Source organism: Vespula pensylvanica, chromosome 23 (genome assembly GCF_014466175.1).
Source record: "Vespula pensylvanica isolate Volc-1 chromosome 23, ASM1446617v1, whole genome shotgun sequence".
Classification (NCBI taxonomy): domain Eukaryota; kingdom Metazoa; phylum Arthropoda; class Insecta; order Hymenoptera; family Vespidae; genus Vespula; species Vespula pensylvanica.
Genome location: NC_057707.1, coordinates 2,021,401 through 2,033,322, shown reverse-complemented (window position 1 = coordinate 2,033,322; position 11,922 = coordinate 2,021,401). Strand labels below are relative to the sequence as shown.

At 43.2% G+C, this 11,922-nt stretch overlaps 1 long non-coding RNA gene across 2 annotated transcripts in view; it reads right to left on the bottom strand.

The window, feature by feature from the left end:
- Window positions 1–3,286: 3,286 nt before the first annotated feature.
- Window positions 3,287–11,922, bottom strand: part of LOC122636763 — a 22,350-nt gene continuing 13,714 nt past the window's right edge. For both annotated transcript variants that reach the window (XR_006329032.1, XR_006329033.1), the window contains exon 3: window positions 3,287–3,684. This is a non-coding gene — a long non-coding RNA (uncharacterized LOC122636763). The remainder of the gene's footprint in view (window positions 3,685–11,922) is intronic.

Below are 11,922 nucleotides of genomic sequence, written 5' to 3'. Positions count from 1 at the left end.
CCTCCTCTTTCCCTTCCTCCTCTTCTACCGCCTGACGATAATTATGATGCGCCTTAAGGCCCCAACCAGGCCGATCAGTTTTTGACGACGACGACGACGACGCCGCCGCAGCCGCCACGAAAGCCGACGATTACGTATCGGGGTCGCAACTTTATTCGTGATCAAAATTAATGAGAGATATCCTTTAACCTTTACGAGAACGAATCCCGTGATATTGTAATATTGAAATTAGAATAATCGAAATTAGGAATCGATTATTGTTGTGCTTCTATTGGTTACGTAAATACTTCGTTAAAATCAAATCGATTTTATGGTGAAACCTTCCGAAACGGCCATTCCCGTAAGAGTTAACCGAGGTTAGTTATGGACTCGTCGTCGGTCCTCCGGTTTGGTTACAAAACTATTTGAATGGCTGTCGGCCCTACCTTGTAAGACGTCAAAAAGTCAAAGAGAAACCACTAAAATCAGTTAGGGATCTCAACTATGCCAGGGAGAAGGATAGAGGGAAAAAGAAAGAAGAGAGAGAGAGAATGGGAAAGAGAAACTGGAAGGATCTTCGCTCTCAGCCGTGGGTCCTTTCGTTTCACGAACGACGACGTGTCGCTATCGAAGAACAGAAGTGCCAGAAAATGAGATGGAAAATAAACGCGAGCTCTTCACGAGTTTATGGTAATTTTTCTTCCCATTTTCATCTTGCGAACCGTTAGTCCCGGTTTCTTCTTCCTTTTTTTTTCTTTATTTTTTTTTTTTTTTTTAACCTATCGCTCGTAAACTCGACCGCTTATTGGCCGTAGTTTGTCTCGAAGACAATGGACCGTCGTTATTTATGATCACGACGATAGATCGGTTAAAGAATTATTGCTAGAAAAAAAAAATCTCCGTTCTCCGCTTCTCCCGATTTCCCGTTCTTCCAAAGACTCTTGATAAATGTCGTCGAATCTCAGTAACGTCGAGATAAAGGAAAACGAACTATGCTGGAGCTTGCGAACGACGAAGGAAACCGTTTTAGTCAAGAGCCATCACCCAGTTAGATCGAGAGCACGATTCGATCGATGAAACGTATAGGAGGATCTTAATACGCGACGATCTTAGATATACGATCTATCGGTAAATCTCTATGGACGAGATAATAGATATGGAAGTTGATAGAGACTCGTTTTCGATCTAACGGTGCCGTTTACCAGCGACTTAAGTGGCGCTGCGAGTAGATGCGGATATATTTTTTTACAAAACGTTTCTCATTCCGCGGCGTATTACCAGAAAGAGGGAGAGAGAGAGAAAAAGAAAGAGAGAGAGAAAGAAAGAGAGAGAGAGAGAGAGAGAGAGAGAGGAGAGGGATGATGCCTCGTAGCCGACCTGGACAAGAAGAAAACCGAAGGGCCATGAAGAGATAGATAGAGAGAGAGAGAGAAAGATGGACAAAGGGGGAAAAGGGTGAAGGAAAAGAGTAAGAGGGAGAGAGATTATAGACGAGAGGAGAGACGAAGGGAGAGGGAAAAACGAGTCTGAACATTTCGTGAAACAAGGAAAAATGCGACTCCGCCGAGGCACGACCGCAGCATTTTTGTCTTTACAAAATTATGTATTCCGCAGGCCTCCGCCATATCTCTCAAAGCATAACAAGTTCCCTCTGTGTCTCGTTCCTCCACCTCCTTTCCCTCTCTATCTCCTCTTATTCCATCCATTGCTCTTTCTCTCTTCTTCCATCTCTCGTTCTTCCTCTTCGGCGAGAATGCTCGAGATAGTTCTGTCCTTTTTCAACGCTTCGAAACCGCTCTCTTTCTCTCTCTCTTTCTCTTTCCTCGTCTCCTTTTCTCGAAAATGTTTCTACCTATATCTCTACATACGTTCCACCTTTTCCCTCCCTCTCTCTCTCTCTCTCTCTCTCTCTCTTTACTCTTCTTGTCCACCCACCCACACCGCCGAGTCTTTCCGGGGATCTCTCCGACGTTTTCCTCCGCTTAACCGTCCTCGTTCAGATACCAGAGCCAACTACCGAAATCGAATATCCAAAAGCCGGTCTACCCGAACCGTGGGATAATTCTTTTGGAGAAAAATTACTGACTGAAATGAAAACGGAGAAAGATATTAGAGATCATCTTCATTGATTTTCTACATTTTTTTTAGTTTCTCTCGATACGCGCATCTACATACATACATACATACATACATACATACATACATACATACAATTCGTATATATGTATATGTATATTAAAACCCTTCCTCTTGCTTTGACTTTATTTCTTTCTCTTTCTTCTTTTTTTTCTTTAACCCTTTCCCCCACCACCACCACCACTCCAGATATCTACAACCATTTTCCGTCTCTCTTCTATAGTAGTAAACGACGCGTACCGATAAGGATCGTAATAAATTCTTGTTCGCATGTACGCCGGTAGCGTTCTCGGTAATAATATCGGTAGTACGCCTTTTACACGGTACTTTACGAGTCGCGAGCGAACGTCTCGCGTACGGCACGGCACGGTGCGATGCGGTATGGTGCGATGCGGTGCGGTGCGGTGCGGTGCGGTGCGGTGCGGTGCGGCGCGGCGCGGCGGTACGACGTGGATCGAAGTTCGCGTTGCGTGTAGCTTGAATGTTTAGTGTCTTCGATCGGACAGCGGTACACTATGCCTTGATCTACGATACGCTTTCTCTCCGATCTCGTTGGCCTTGAAACGCGACAATCGTACTACGTAAGGAAAATCCGATGCGCCGGGATGGATATACCAGGATTAGACGAAATCGAATATACGATCTTCGTTGTTACGAAAAAGAAACACTATTTAACGATGATCGTAATATCCTACTGTTCGATATATAGATAATAACCTTTCAAACATTTCCAAAGATAAATTTCCTCGAATAATACAAGTCGATGATTAAATTGAAATCCAAAAAAAAAAAAAAAAAAATGATAACGATTATCTCTCGGTAAAAGTTTCTGACGAGAATAAGAACGAATGAAACGACGAATTAAAGTGCTCGAATGGATTAAAGCAACGGCCGATTAATCGGAGAAATTATCGAGTTAACGAGGAGTTCGAAGGAACGTCTTTGACGATAACGCGTCTCTCTTTGATCGGTTCTTCGTAACTCGAGTCCATACTCTTCAAGGATTTAAGAATCACGGTATTGCTAAACGAATGAAAACACGATTGGTGTGGAATATAACTACTTATCCCTGGTATCGAAAATTATGAACGAACGCGTTCTTCGTTGGTTTCGTAAGATTTAGCGATATGTATTATGGGGATATGTTGCTGATGTTGCTGCTTACTACTTCTGCTGCTGCCGTTCCTTCTACTCGTGATCTCGAGAACAACTCTCGAAGATTTCGACCTTCGATGCTCGGCTCCTCTTCGTCGTCGTCGTCGTCGTCGTCGTCGTCGTCGTCGTCGACGTCGTCGTCGTCGTCGTAGTAGTAGTAGTCGTAGTCGTGGTTGTCGTTCTTCGAGGAATTCGACGTTGGGATCGGAGATCGTTGTGCTCACGCGCTGCTCTCGGTAGAAGAGAACGTTTTCGTCGACCGTTAGTCGGTTGTTGACGAGCAACTGTTTGGACATTATGCCCTGCTTCCCTGTAATCTCTGGCCGATCTCTCCCGGTGTTCCATATGGGGTTGGGACCGAGCGGGTCGTGTGGCGATCCATTACACCTTCCACGTCGTATCTTCTCGCAGCATCTGAGACAAAGGCCCGAAGAGGGGAAAAAGAGAAAAAGATGAAATAAAAAAGAAAGAAAAGAAATAGGAAAAAAGAGGAGAGAGAGAGAGAAGGATAGATATATGCTTGTCGAGCAAGGAGTCGTTGTTCGTCGATCGACTCGAGAAAACTTGACTTCGTATAAGCTGTCGACGTTGACGGATTCACGCCGTGGAAAGAGATAATATCGACGATCCCGATATATTCGCCGATCTATCACTCTTCTTTCGGAAATATCGAGACTCGGAGATCGTGTGGGATAGACAATCGTTAATCGTGTAACGTTTAAAGGACGTCGAATAATACCGAAGAACGTACAAGTACCGTTTTATACGTCGCTTCTACTAATCCTGGAATCAAAAGTGCTAATGTACATATATATATACATTCATACATATATATATACACATATATATACAGTAGTAGTAACTCGTGACGAAGAAATTTTATATCGTTACGGTATTAGAAATGCGAAACGATAGAAGAACGTGTTTGCCTCTATTCGCGCGTACGAGTAGTCACGGAGAATCGATCGTTGCACAAATTGCCTTGGCCTAACATCTGGCGTCTTATTTGACTATCGGCTCGATCGCGCTTACTCGCGAAGGACGAAGAGAGATCGAGAGAGAGAGAGAGAGAGAGAGAGAGAGAGAGAGAGAGAGAAAGAGAAAGAGAAAGAGAGAAAGAGATGAGAATTCGATAAAACGTCGTCTCGTGGGTCGTACGTGGTGGTGCAAAGTGCTTCTACGGAAGGTACAATAAGTAAAGAAGGAACAAGCTACATCTGTGAAAGATGGTAAGAATGAAGAGTGAGAGAAAGAGAGAAAGAGAGAATGAGATAGAGAAAGAGAGAGAGAGAGAGAGAGAGAGAGAGACGATGGCAAACGAGAGAGATCGTAAGAACGAGTTTACATTTCAACGGCACGTGATCGTCGTGGTAAACGGGCGATCGAATCGCCGTGGATGCCGGTTAATTCGCTCGTCGAGTTTGCCCCTATCGTTGGAGAGGCCCAGGGCCCTCCTCTTCTTCCTCCTCCTCCTCCTCCTCCTCCTCCTCCTCCTCCACCATTCTCCATCGCTCTCGAGTGAGTCCCGAGGACGAGCATCGTCGTACATACAAATTTCCTTCTTGTACGCGGCGAACGTATAGATGATTTACTAAAGAAACAAATTTCCCTACATGCTCATGTTCATCGACTTTCGACGACAGAGAAATTACGACATCGGTCGAGTCGTAAAATCTATTTCTTTTTTTTTTCTTTTTTTTTTTTTTGGTTTTGTTTCTTTTTCTTCTTTTATTTCTTTAAACTTGACTCAAAGAAGCACGGAGTAGCATACACGTCTCGACGATCGAAATCAACTCTAAATACTAAGAACAATCTATGAAATTTTATTCAGGCTGTTCTTTTTTTTTTTTTTCTTTCTCGGTATTCCTACGAACTGGTCTTTCCTTCTTCTCGATAATTACGATACGACTTTAGAGAGTTTATAGTCTTGAATATAACGGGAGAAACTTCGGTTCTCTTCGAGAGATTCAAATCGAATCCTACTCTATCGATGATATAGAGAGATGGTGGGAAGAACGAATCGGGGTGATCAGGGTCAGGAATAGAATCGTCAGAGATACCGCACATACCGTGGGACTACCTTTAAATCCATCCAACCGATACCGATCTTTGGTTCTATCGATGATGGCCTTTATAAGAGAGGAGATCTCAACTCTGGATCCTGGAAATACGATGATTCGTCGACGATTTTACGAGGCTCGTTTAAGACGTCCTGTCGATTTCATTCGCGCGGCTTAATTGAACGTTTTCTCACAGAGAAAAAGAGAGAGAGAGAGAGAGAGAGAGAGAGAGAGAGAGAGAGAGAGAGAGAGAGAGAGAGAGAGAGAGAGAGAGAGAGAGAGAGAGTGCGTAAGAAGAAAGAAACGAAAGAAATGAAAAGGATACGAGAACAGGACGAAAGGAGATCAAATTAAATATAAAAATACAAAAATATGAAAAAAGAAAAAATACATTGCAAGTGGTTACTCCCGACGATCCCAACGGGCCAGAATTTTTTCGAGAACGCAACGAAATATATCCAGGATCTCTGAATCTCACCCATACGCATATACGTCCAAACTAATTTTCCAATTAGCACGGCCAGCTTTGCAACGATCGAACGGAATAACGAGTCGCGCGAGTTAACTTTCCTCCAACAATATATTCCAGCTCGTATCGCGTATTCGTCCGAGCTTTCTCGCGTGAGCGAATGGAATTTTGATTATCTCGTCGAACACGTGAATTGCTGTGGCCGAAGATTATGACTTTTTCAATTACGATTTACGTGGAAGGAGAAAGAGATACACAGACAGACAGACAGACAGACAGACAGACAGACAGACAGACAGACAGACAGAGAGAGAGAGAGAGAGAGAGAGAGAGAGAGAGAGAGAGAGGAAAAAAAGAAAAAAGAAAAAAAAATAGAGAGAGAGAGAGAAAAAAACGGCGTCGTATAAATCACAATTTTAGCAAAAAAATGTTTTTCCGATTACGAAACGTTTAAACATTTTAACGAAGATATATCAAACTCGTACGATACTATTACATATAGTAGAATATACGAAAGACAAAGCAGTCGTAATAGACGATCGAGGTGGAGACAAGTTATTCGCTTCATAACTTCAGGTAGAAATCCCTGTGTAAGTACTTCCTCGGTAGGCACACGCGAGAAACGTTGCGAACCGACCATTAACAATTGTAATAAAAAGGACTCGTCTCTACATACGGTTCCACTCCCTCTGTCTCTCTCTCTCTCTCTCTCTCTTTCTCGTTCTCTCTCGGCACTCGGTGAGCAAGAGGGATAATTTTAATTTAAACAAATGGTCAAGAGGGCGGCGTCTTTGTCCGCGTCTTGTATTATTTATGCTCGACTACGCGAAGCGCACGTGCGCCTCTGTGTCATCGGACGGGTGCGTTGCCTCTCCTGTCGTGTCAATGTTTTCCAGAACCAACCAGGTACCTACGTAGTGTTGTACCTGGTCGCACGAGCACGCGTGCACGTTCACTCTCTGCCGTAGTCTCGTGCCCTCCTCACCGTCATCGTCATTCTCCTACTCCACCAGCATCACTCCTCCTTCTCCTTTTCCTCCTCATCATCCTTTCCTTTTCTTTCCTTTCCTTTCCTTTCCTCTTCCTCTTCCTCTTCCTTCAACACTGGTTGTCCATCTTTCTCTTTTTATCTTTCGTTTCTAGGTACATACGTAACATTTGCTTTCTCATGCGAATTTATATTTTCTTCTCGCCTTTTCTCATCTCCTTTCATTTCGTTTCGTTTCGTTTCGTTTCGTTTCGTCTCGTCCTCGCTCGCGGATTAATCCTTCGTCTTTCTCTCCCGATAATATCTCCTCTTCCATGGAACCGAAACGATCGGAAGGTTTAATTACGAGCAACGACAATGACGGTTACGCCTTTAATCCGTGCGACGGAAGTCACGAAGGACACGACAATTCTCTCGAGCTCGATGAAATTATATATATATATATATGTATGTATGTATGTATATATATATATATATATATATATATAAAACTTGAAATGACCCATCGTCGTTCATTTGGGAAAAGTATATACGTACGTACAATACATTCTTTTAACCCTCTGCGCTCGTAAACCGTGCTACGCTCGACACGCCTAATCGTTTATTTACAGGCTCAACATGCAATACCAAAAACAGGACAGAGAGAAAGAGAAAGAGAGAGAGAGAGAGAGAGAGAGAGAGAGAGAGAGAGAGAGAGAGAGAGAGAGAGAGAGAGAGAGAGAGAGAGAGAGAGAGAGAGAGAGAGAGAGAGAGAGTAGATACGACTGGTCGTTACTAATAAGTATATAATAATGTTTTGTCGTAAGAGTATAATAGTTCAATTATATATGTAATAAATAAATAAAATTTTTGATTTCACGAGATAATCCTTGACCGCACGTGAACACCGTGTACCGTCGTCGTCGGCTTCAAAATAATTCCAACCAGTAGAATATATCCATATTACCTTCTCTCAGCGTGCTATAACCGCAAAGGGTCAACTTGATTCCCTATGGCTTTCCTTTTATTCTGTCTTATCCCTTAATCGTAAAACATTCATTCATGAAGTTTCGATTGCTTATTTATCTTTAAAATGGGAAGTGATAAAATTGCGAGTGTTATAAATTAAAAAAGGAATAGTGTCCCCACTCGTAAAGATGAAGTCGACATTCCAGGCAGTTATTATTATCGGCAAACGAAGCGGCAGACTGACTGCCACGATATCTCTCTCTCTCTCTCTCTCTCTCTCTCTCTCTCTCCTCACTATTTCTCGACGGACTCCGATGATGAGTCACAGTCGCGGTCGTTCTGCTAATTTTTCAATTTATTCCTCCAATTACGGCGAGTACGCGATACGCCGACAATTGGCCATTATTAGTTTCGAAACTAACACGACGGTTCAGTCCGAGTTTCCGTCGGACGGAAGAAATTCGCAAAGAGTCGTCGGCCCCCATTCGTCATTTCTCTTTCTTTCTCTTTCTCTCTCTTTCACGCACACGTACACGGCACAGATACAGGACAAACGCAATGAAAATAGAATCAAAAGTTCCTAGAGAGTAGTAGACGTACGGATATCTCTAATCGATCTAAAACGATTATACGATCCACTCGAAATATTATTTAAGACGTAGTACGATATCTATGATGGAGTAAACGTTAAAAACATCGAAGAATGAATTTCAACGTCTACGAAGTTCAAAGTTAATACGGGAAAGCTCGAACGAAGAAGAAGCGGAAGAACGGAGCAGTCTCGGCTACACTCGTAAAGATGAAGCGAGAAGAAACGATATATCGTCGGTTTGAAGGATGAGGATGAAAGAAGACCGACGATGAGGGGCAACCAGTCGGAAGAGACGGGAGAAGAGATGAGTGAGTGAGAGAGAGAGAGAGAGAAACATACACAGAGAGAGAATGAGAGAGAGAGAGAGAGAGAAGGGAGAAATGGGCGAGGGTGGGAGAGCTACCACGCGGCCTCTATGGACCCCTTTGATCTTCGCCGCTCTTTCGCTTCTGCCTCGCTCTATCGACACTTCATACTTCTACGGCTGATCGCGGCCATAAAACATTATACCAGAGCGCTCAGCCGCCGTAGAGTGCCGCGAGTCGTGGAGACCCCTCCACCTCACCCCCCAGTCAACCCTTCCTCTTTCCTCCTCCCCCTCATTCTCACTCTCTTTCTCTCTCCCTCTATCCCTTTCTCTTCTTTCTGGCACAGCCACCATTGTGTCCAGTATAACCAGCGAGAAACGCGTTCCCAGTACTCGCCAACATTTCTCCCCTAATATCCCGAGTACTCATTCATCGTTACCTTATCTCTGAATTTCTATACATTTTTCTAAATATAATATATTATTTTCTATAATATATATGTATATATATATATATATATGTGTGTGTCCACGTACATGTATCTGCGCGCGCATGTCTCTTATATACGAGAGGAACGTTGAATTATTCGTATTTTGAATCGACCGAACGATTCGGTAATTTATTAATTTATTAATTTACATCATTTACGCGCGTTTATGAATCGGCAATGCAAAGAGAACAGTTGGATCGTAATAAAGCGATATTCTGGTTTCTCGATTTAAAGACATCTCCAGCTCAACGTTGTATCTAGCTCTTTATGAGATAGAACTTCCGTGCTTTTGCGACCTCGGGAAACGTGCTAGGTCAGGTTATTAGGAGGGCACGAGGACTTTTGTTTTATAGAGGGTCGAGGTTTAAAGGAGATGGTATCCTTAAAGCAGCGTGGAAGGTCAGTCGAATTCAAACGACCGTCTCAAAGGATTCTTTTCTTCGTCTCTACGCTATAAGGGATCACGTTACACCGGTCCACTCTCTCTCTCTCTCTCTCTCTCTCTCTTCGTACCTGTGCGCCAGTAATTATCCTCTGCCTCCCTTTCCTCTATCATTCCCCTTTTACATTCGACTATAGAGACACTTCAGATCGTGTTACAACGCCTCTGATTTTTTTACGATCGTTGAAGATGTAATTTTTCGATAGGACTGGAATAAATCATCGACCCTTTTCCTCCCATATCATTCTGTGTCTCCTTCTCTTCTCGTTTCTTCGGATTCGCTAAACAAGGTGCTATTCGAAAGAAATTTCGCTAATCGACTAGCTTTACAAAGTTTCACCATTTATCTACTTGTTTCCATTTACAAAATTTCTTTCCTCTCGAAGAAAATGAAAGGGATGGGAAGGTTAAAAAAAGAAGAATATGTATATATCAAAAGGAAAAGAAGTAAACGTAAGTATCAACCCACGTAGTAGAATAATCTCTGTTGTAAACAACGAGACGTACTTTGGTACTAGAGCAGACGACCGAGTATACCGTAATGATAAAAAGCTTTTTATACAATGTCCACCGATTCCGGACCTCACCTTCGAGTTGATTAATCGATATTTCCCGAAATGCCCGAGGGAGTAGAGCTCATCCTTCCTCGTTGTCCTGTGGGAATACAAAGAGCCACGAGTCGCGATACCGTTACGTATGCGATTCGTTAATGACCGAATTAATTTTTCCACGCCATACAACGTTATACACGCTAAGCTCCCCGAAAGAGTGCGACAAAGATAGAAAAAAGAGGAAGGGAGACGGGATAAAGGAGAGAACGAAATAGAAAAAACAAGAATAAGAGAGAGATAGATAGAGAGAGAGAGAGAGAGAGAGAGAGAGAGAGAGAGAAAAGAGCGACAGGTGAAAGAGAGAAAAGCGGACGCGTCGCGCGTTATTAATTAACCTGATAGACCATAAATAAAACTCGGCCCATCCTCCTACATCGTTACCATCCCTGGGGACGAATATAAATAAATAAAAGTTTCTTCTTCGCAGCCGATGCGTTATGTTAATTGGGGCGTTGTCTCGCGACATTCGCACGCACCTATTCTCATTAGCCTTTCGCTATCGAACTGGACTCGTTACATTTATTTTATAGCTACTATTATTTACAGTCACGAGTCTCTCTCTCTCTCTCTCTCTCTCTCTCTCTCTCTCTCTCTATCTCTATCTTTCATTCTCTTTTTATCTCGTTCATTCTCTAGGATGTCAGTAGTAACGCGGGTTACGCGTGCAGCCGTCAAGACGATAGACAACTTGGCTATCGTGACGTTCGTGCATCGTCGTAATGAGAAGCGATTCGTTTGTGTCTGCCATCTTCATTCGTCTTTTATATTTATTTATTTATTTATTTATTTATTCATTCATTTATTTTTCATTTCACGTTATATCTCTCACAGAGACTTATTCAATTCATCGTGTCGTCTACATATATCTAATCGGGCAGGAGATGTTAATAAGACGACGTGATAATAGATCTTTAAGTTCTTTCAATCTTTCGCACGAGACTAGGCCTGTCTCTCGCGAGGAAATAAATAAAAAAGAAAAGAAAGGAAAAAGAAAGACAGAAACGAAGAAACAAAGAAAGGAAGAAAAAAGAAAACGACGAAAGGAGAAAGAGAACGAGAAAGAAAAGGGGAAGGGACAGGGGGTGGGTGGGGGAAACTGAGAAGAAGAATTCAGCTATGTGTGTACATACTGGCGAGCAGCAAAAGTGGCAAGTAACGACTCGCGTCGGAAACGCAACGGTCCGTCGTGCATCAAGCACGTCCGTAACAGGCGCATCGCGAAGCGCTCGTTACGGACAACTCTTGTCCTCTGCTGGACGCTCGGCGTGTGCCTTGCATTTAGTACGTAGGACCACCCTAGCGTAGTACGAGAGAAACGGAGAAAGAATAAAGGAGAGGGACAGAGAGAAACAGAGACACAGAAAGAGAGACAGAGAGAAGGAAGGAAAGAGAGATAGAGAGAGAGAGAGAGAGAGAGAGAACCTCTTCGCAGACGTTAACGTTTTGCCGGGTTGCATCTGCCCACGTACCTTTCGTTCTTCACGAACGCGAGGAGAGACGACGACAACGACGACGAAGACTACGACGACGACAACGACGACGACGACCGCTCCTCTCCACCATGCGGATATTTATACAGCTATTGTCCCCGAATCTGGCACCGATAACTCAAGCTAATTATACCGACTGCAAGACGGATTGTTCTGGAGAAGTCAAGCCGAGCTGAGACGCGCGAAAAGCGAGCCAGTTCTTTTCTTAAACAAACGACGAAAACGAAGACGAAGACGAAGAGGAGGACGAAGAC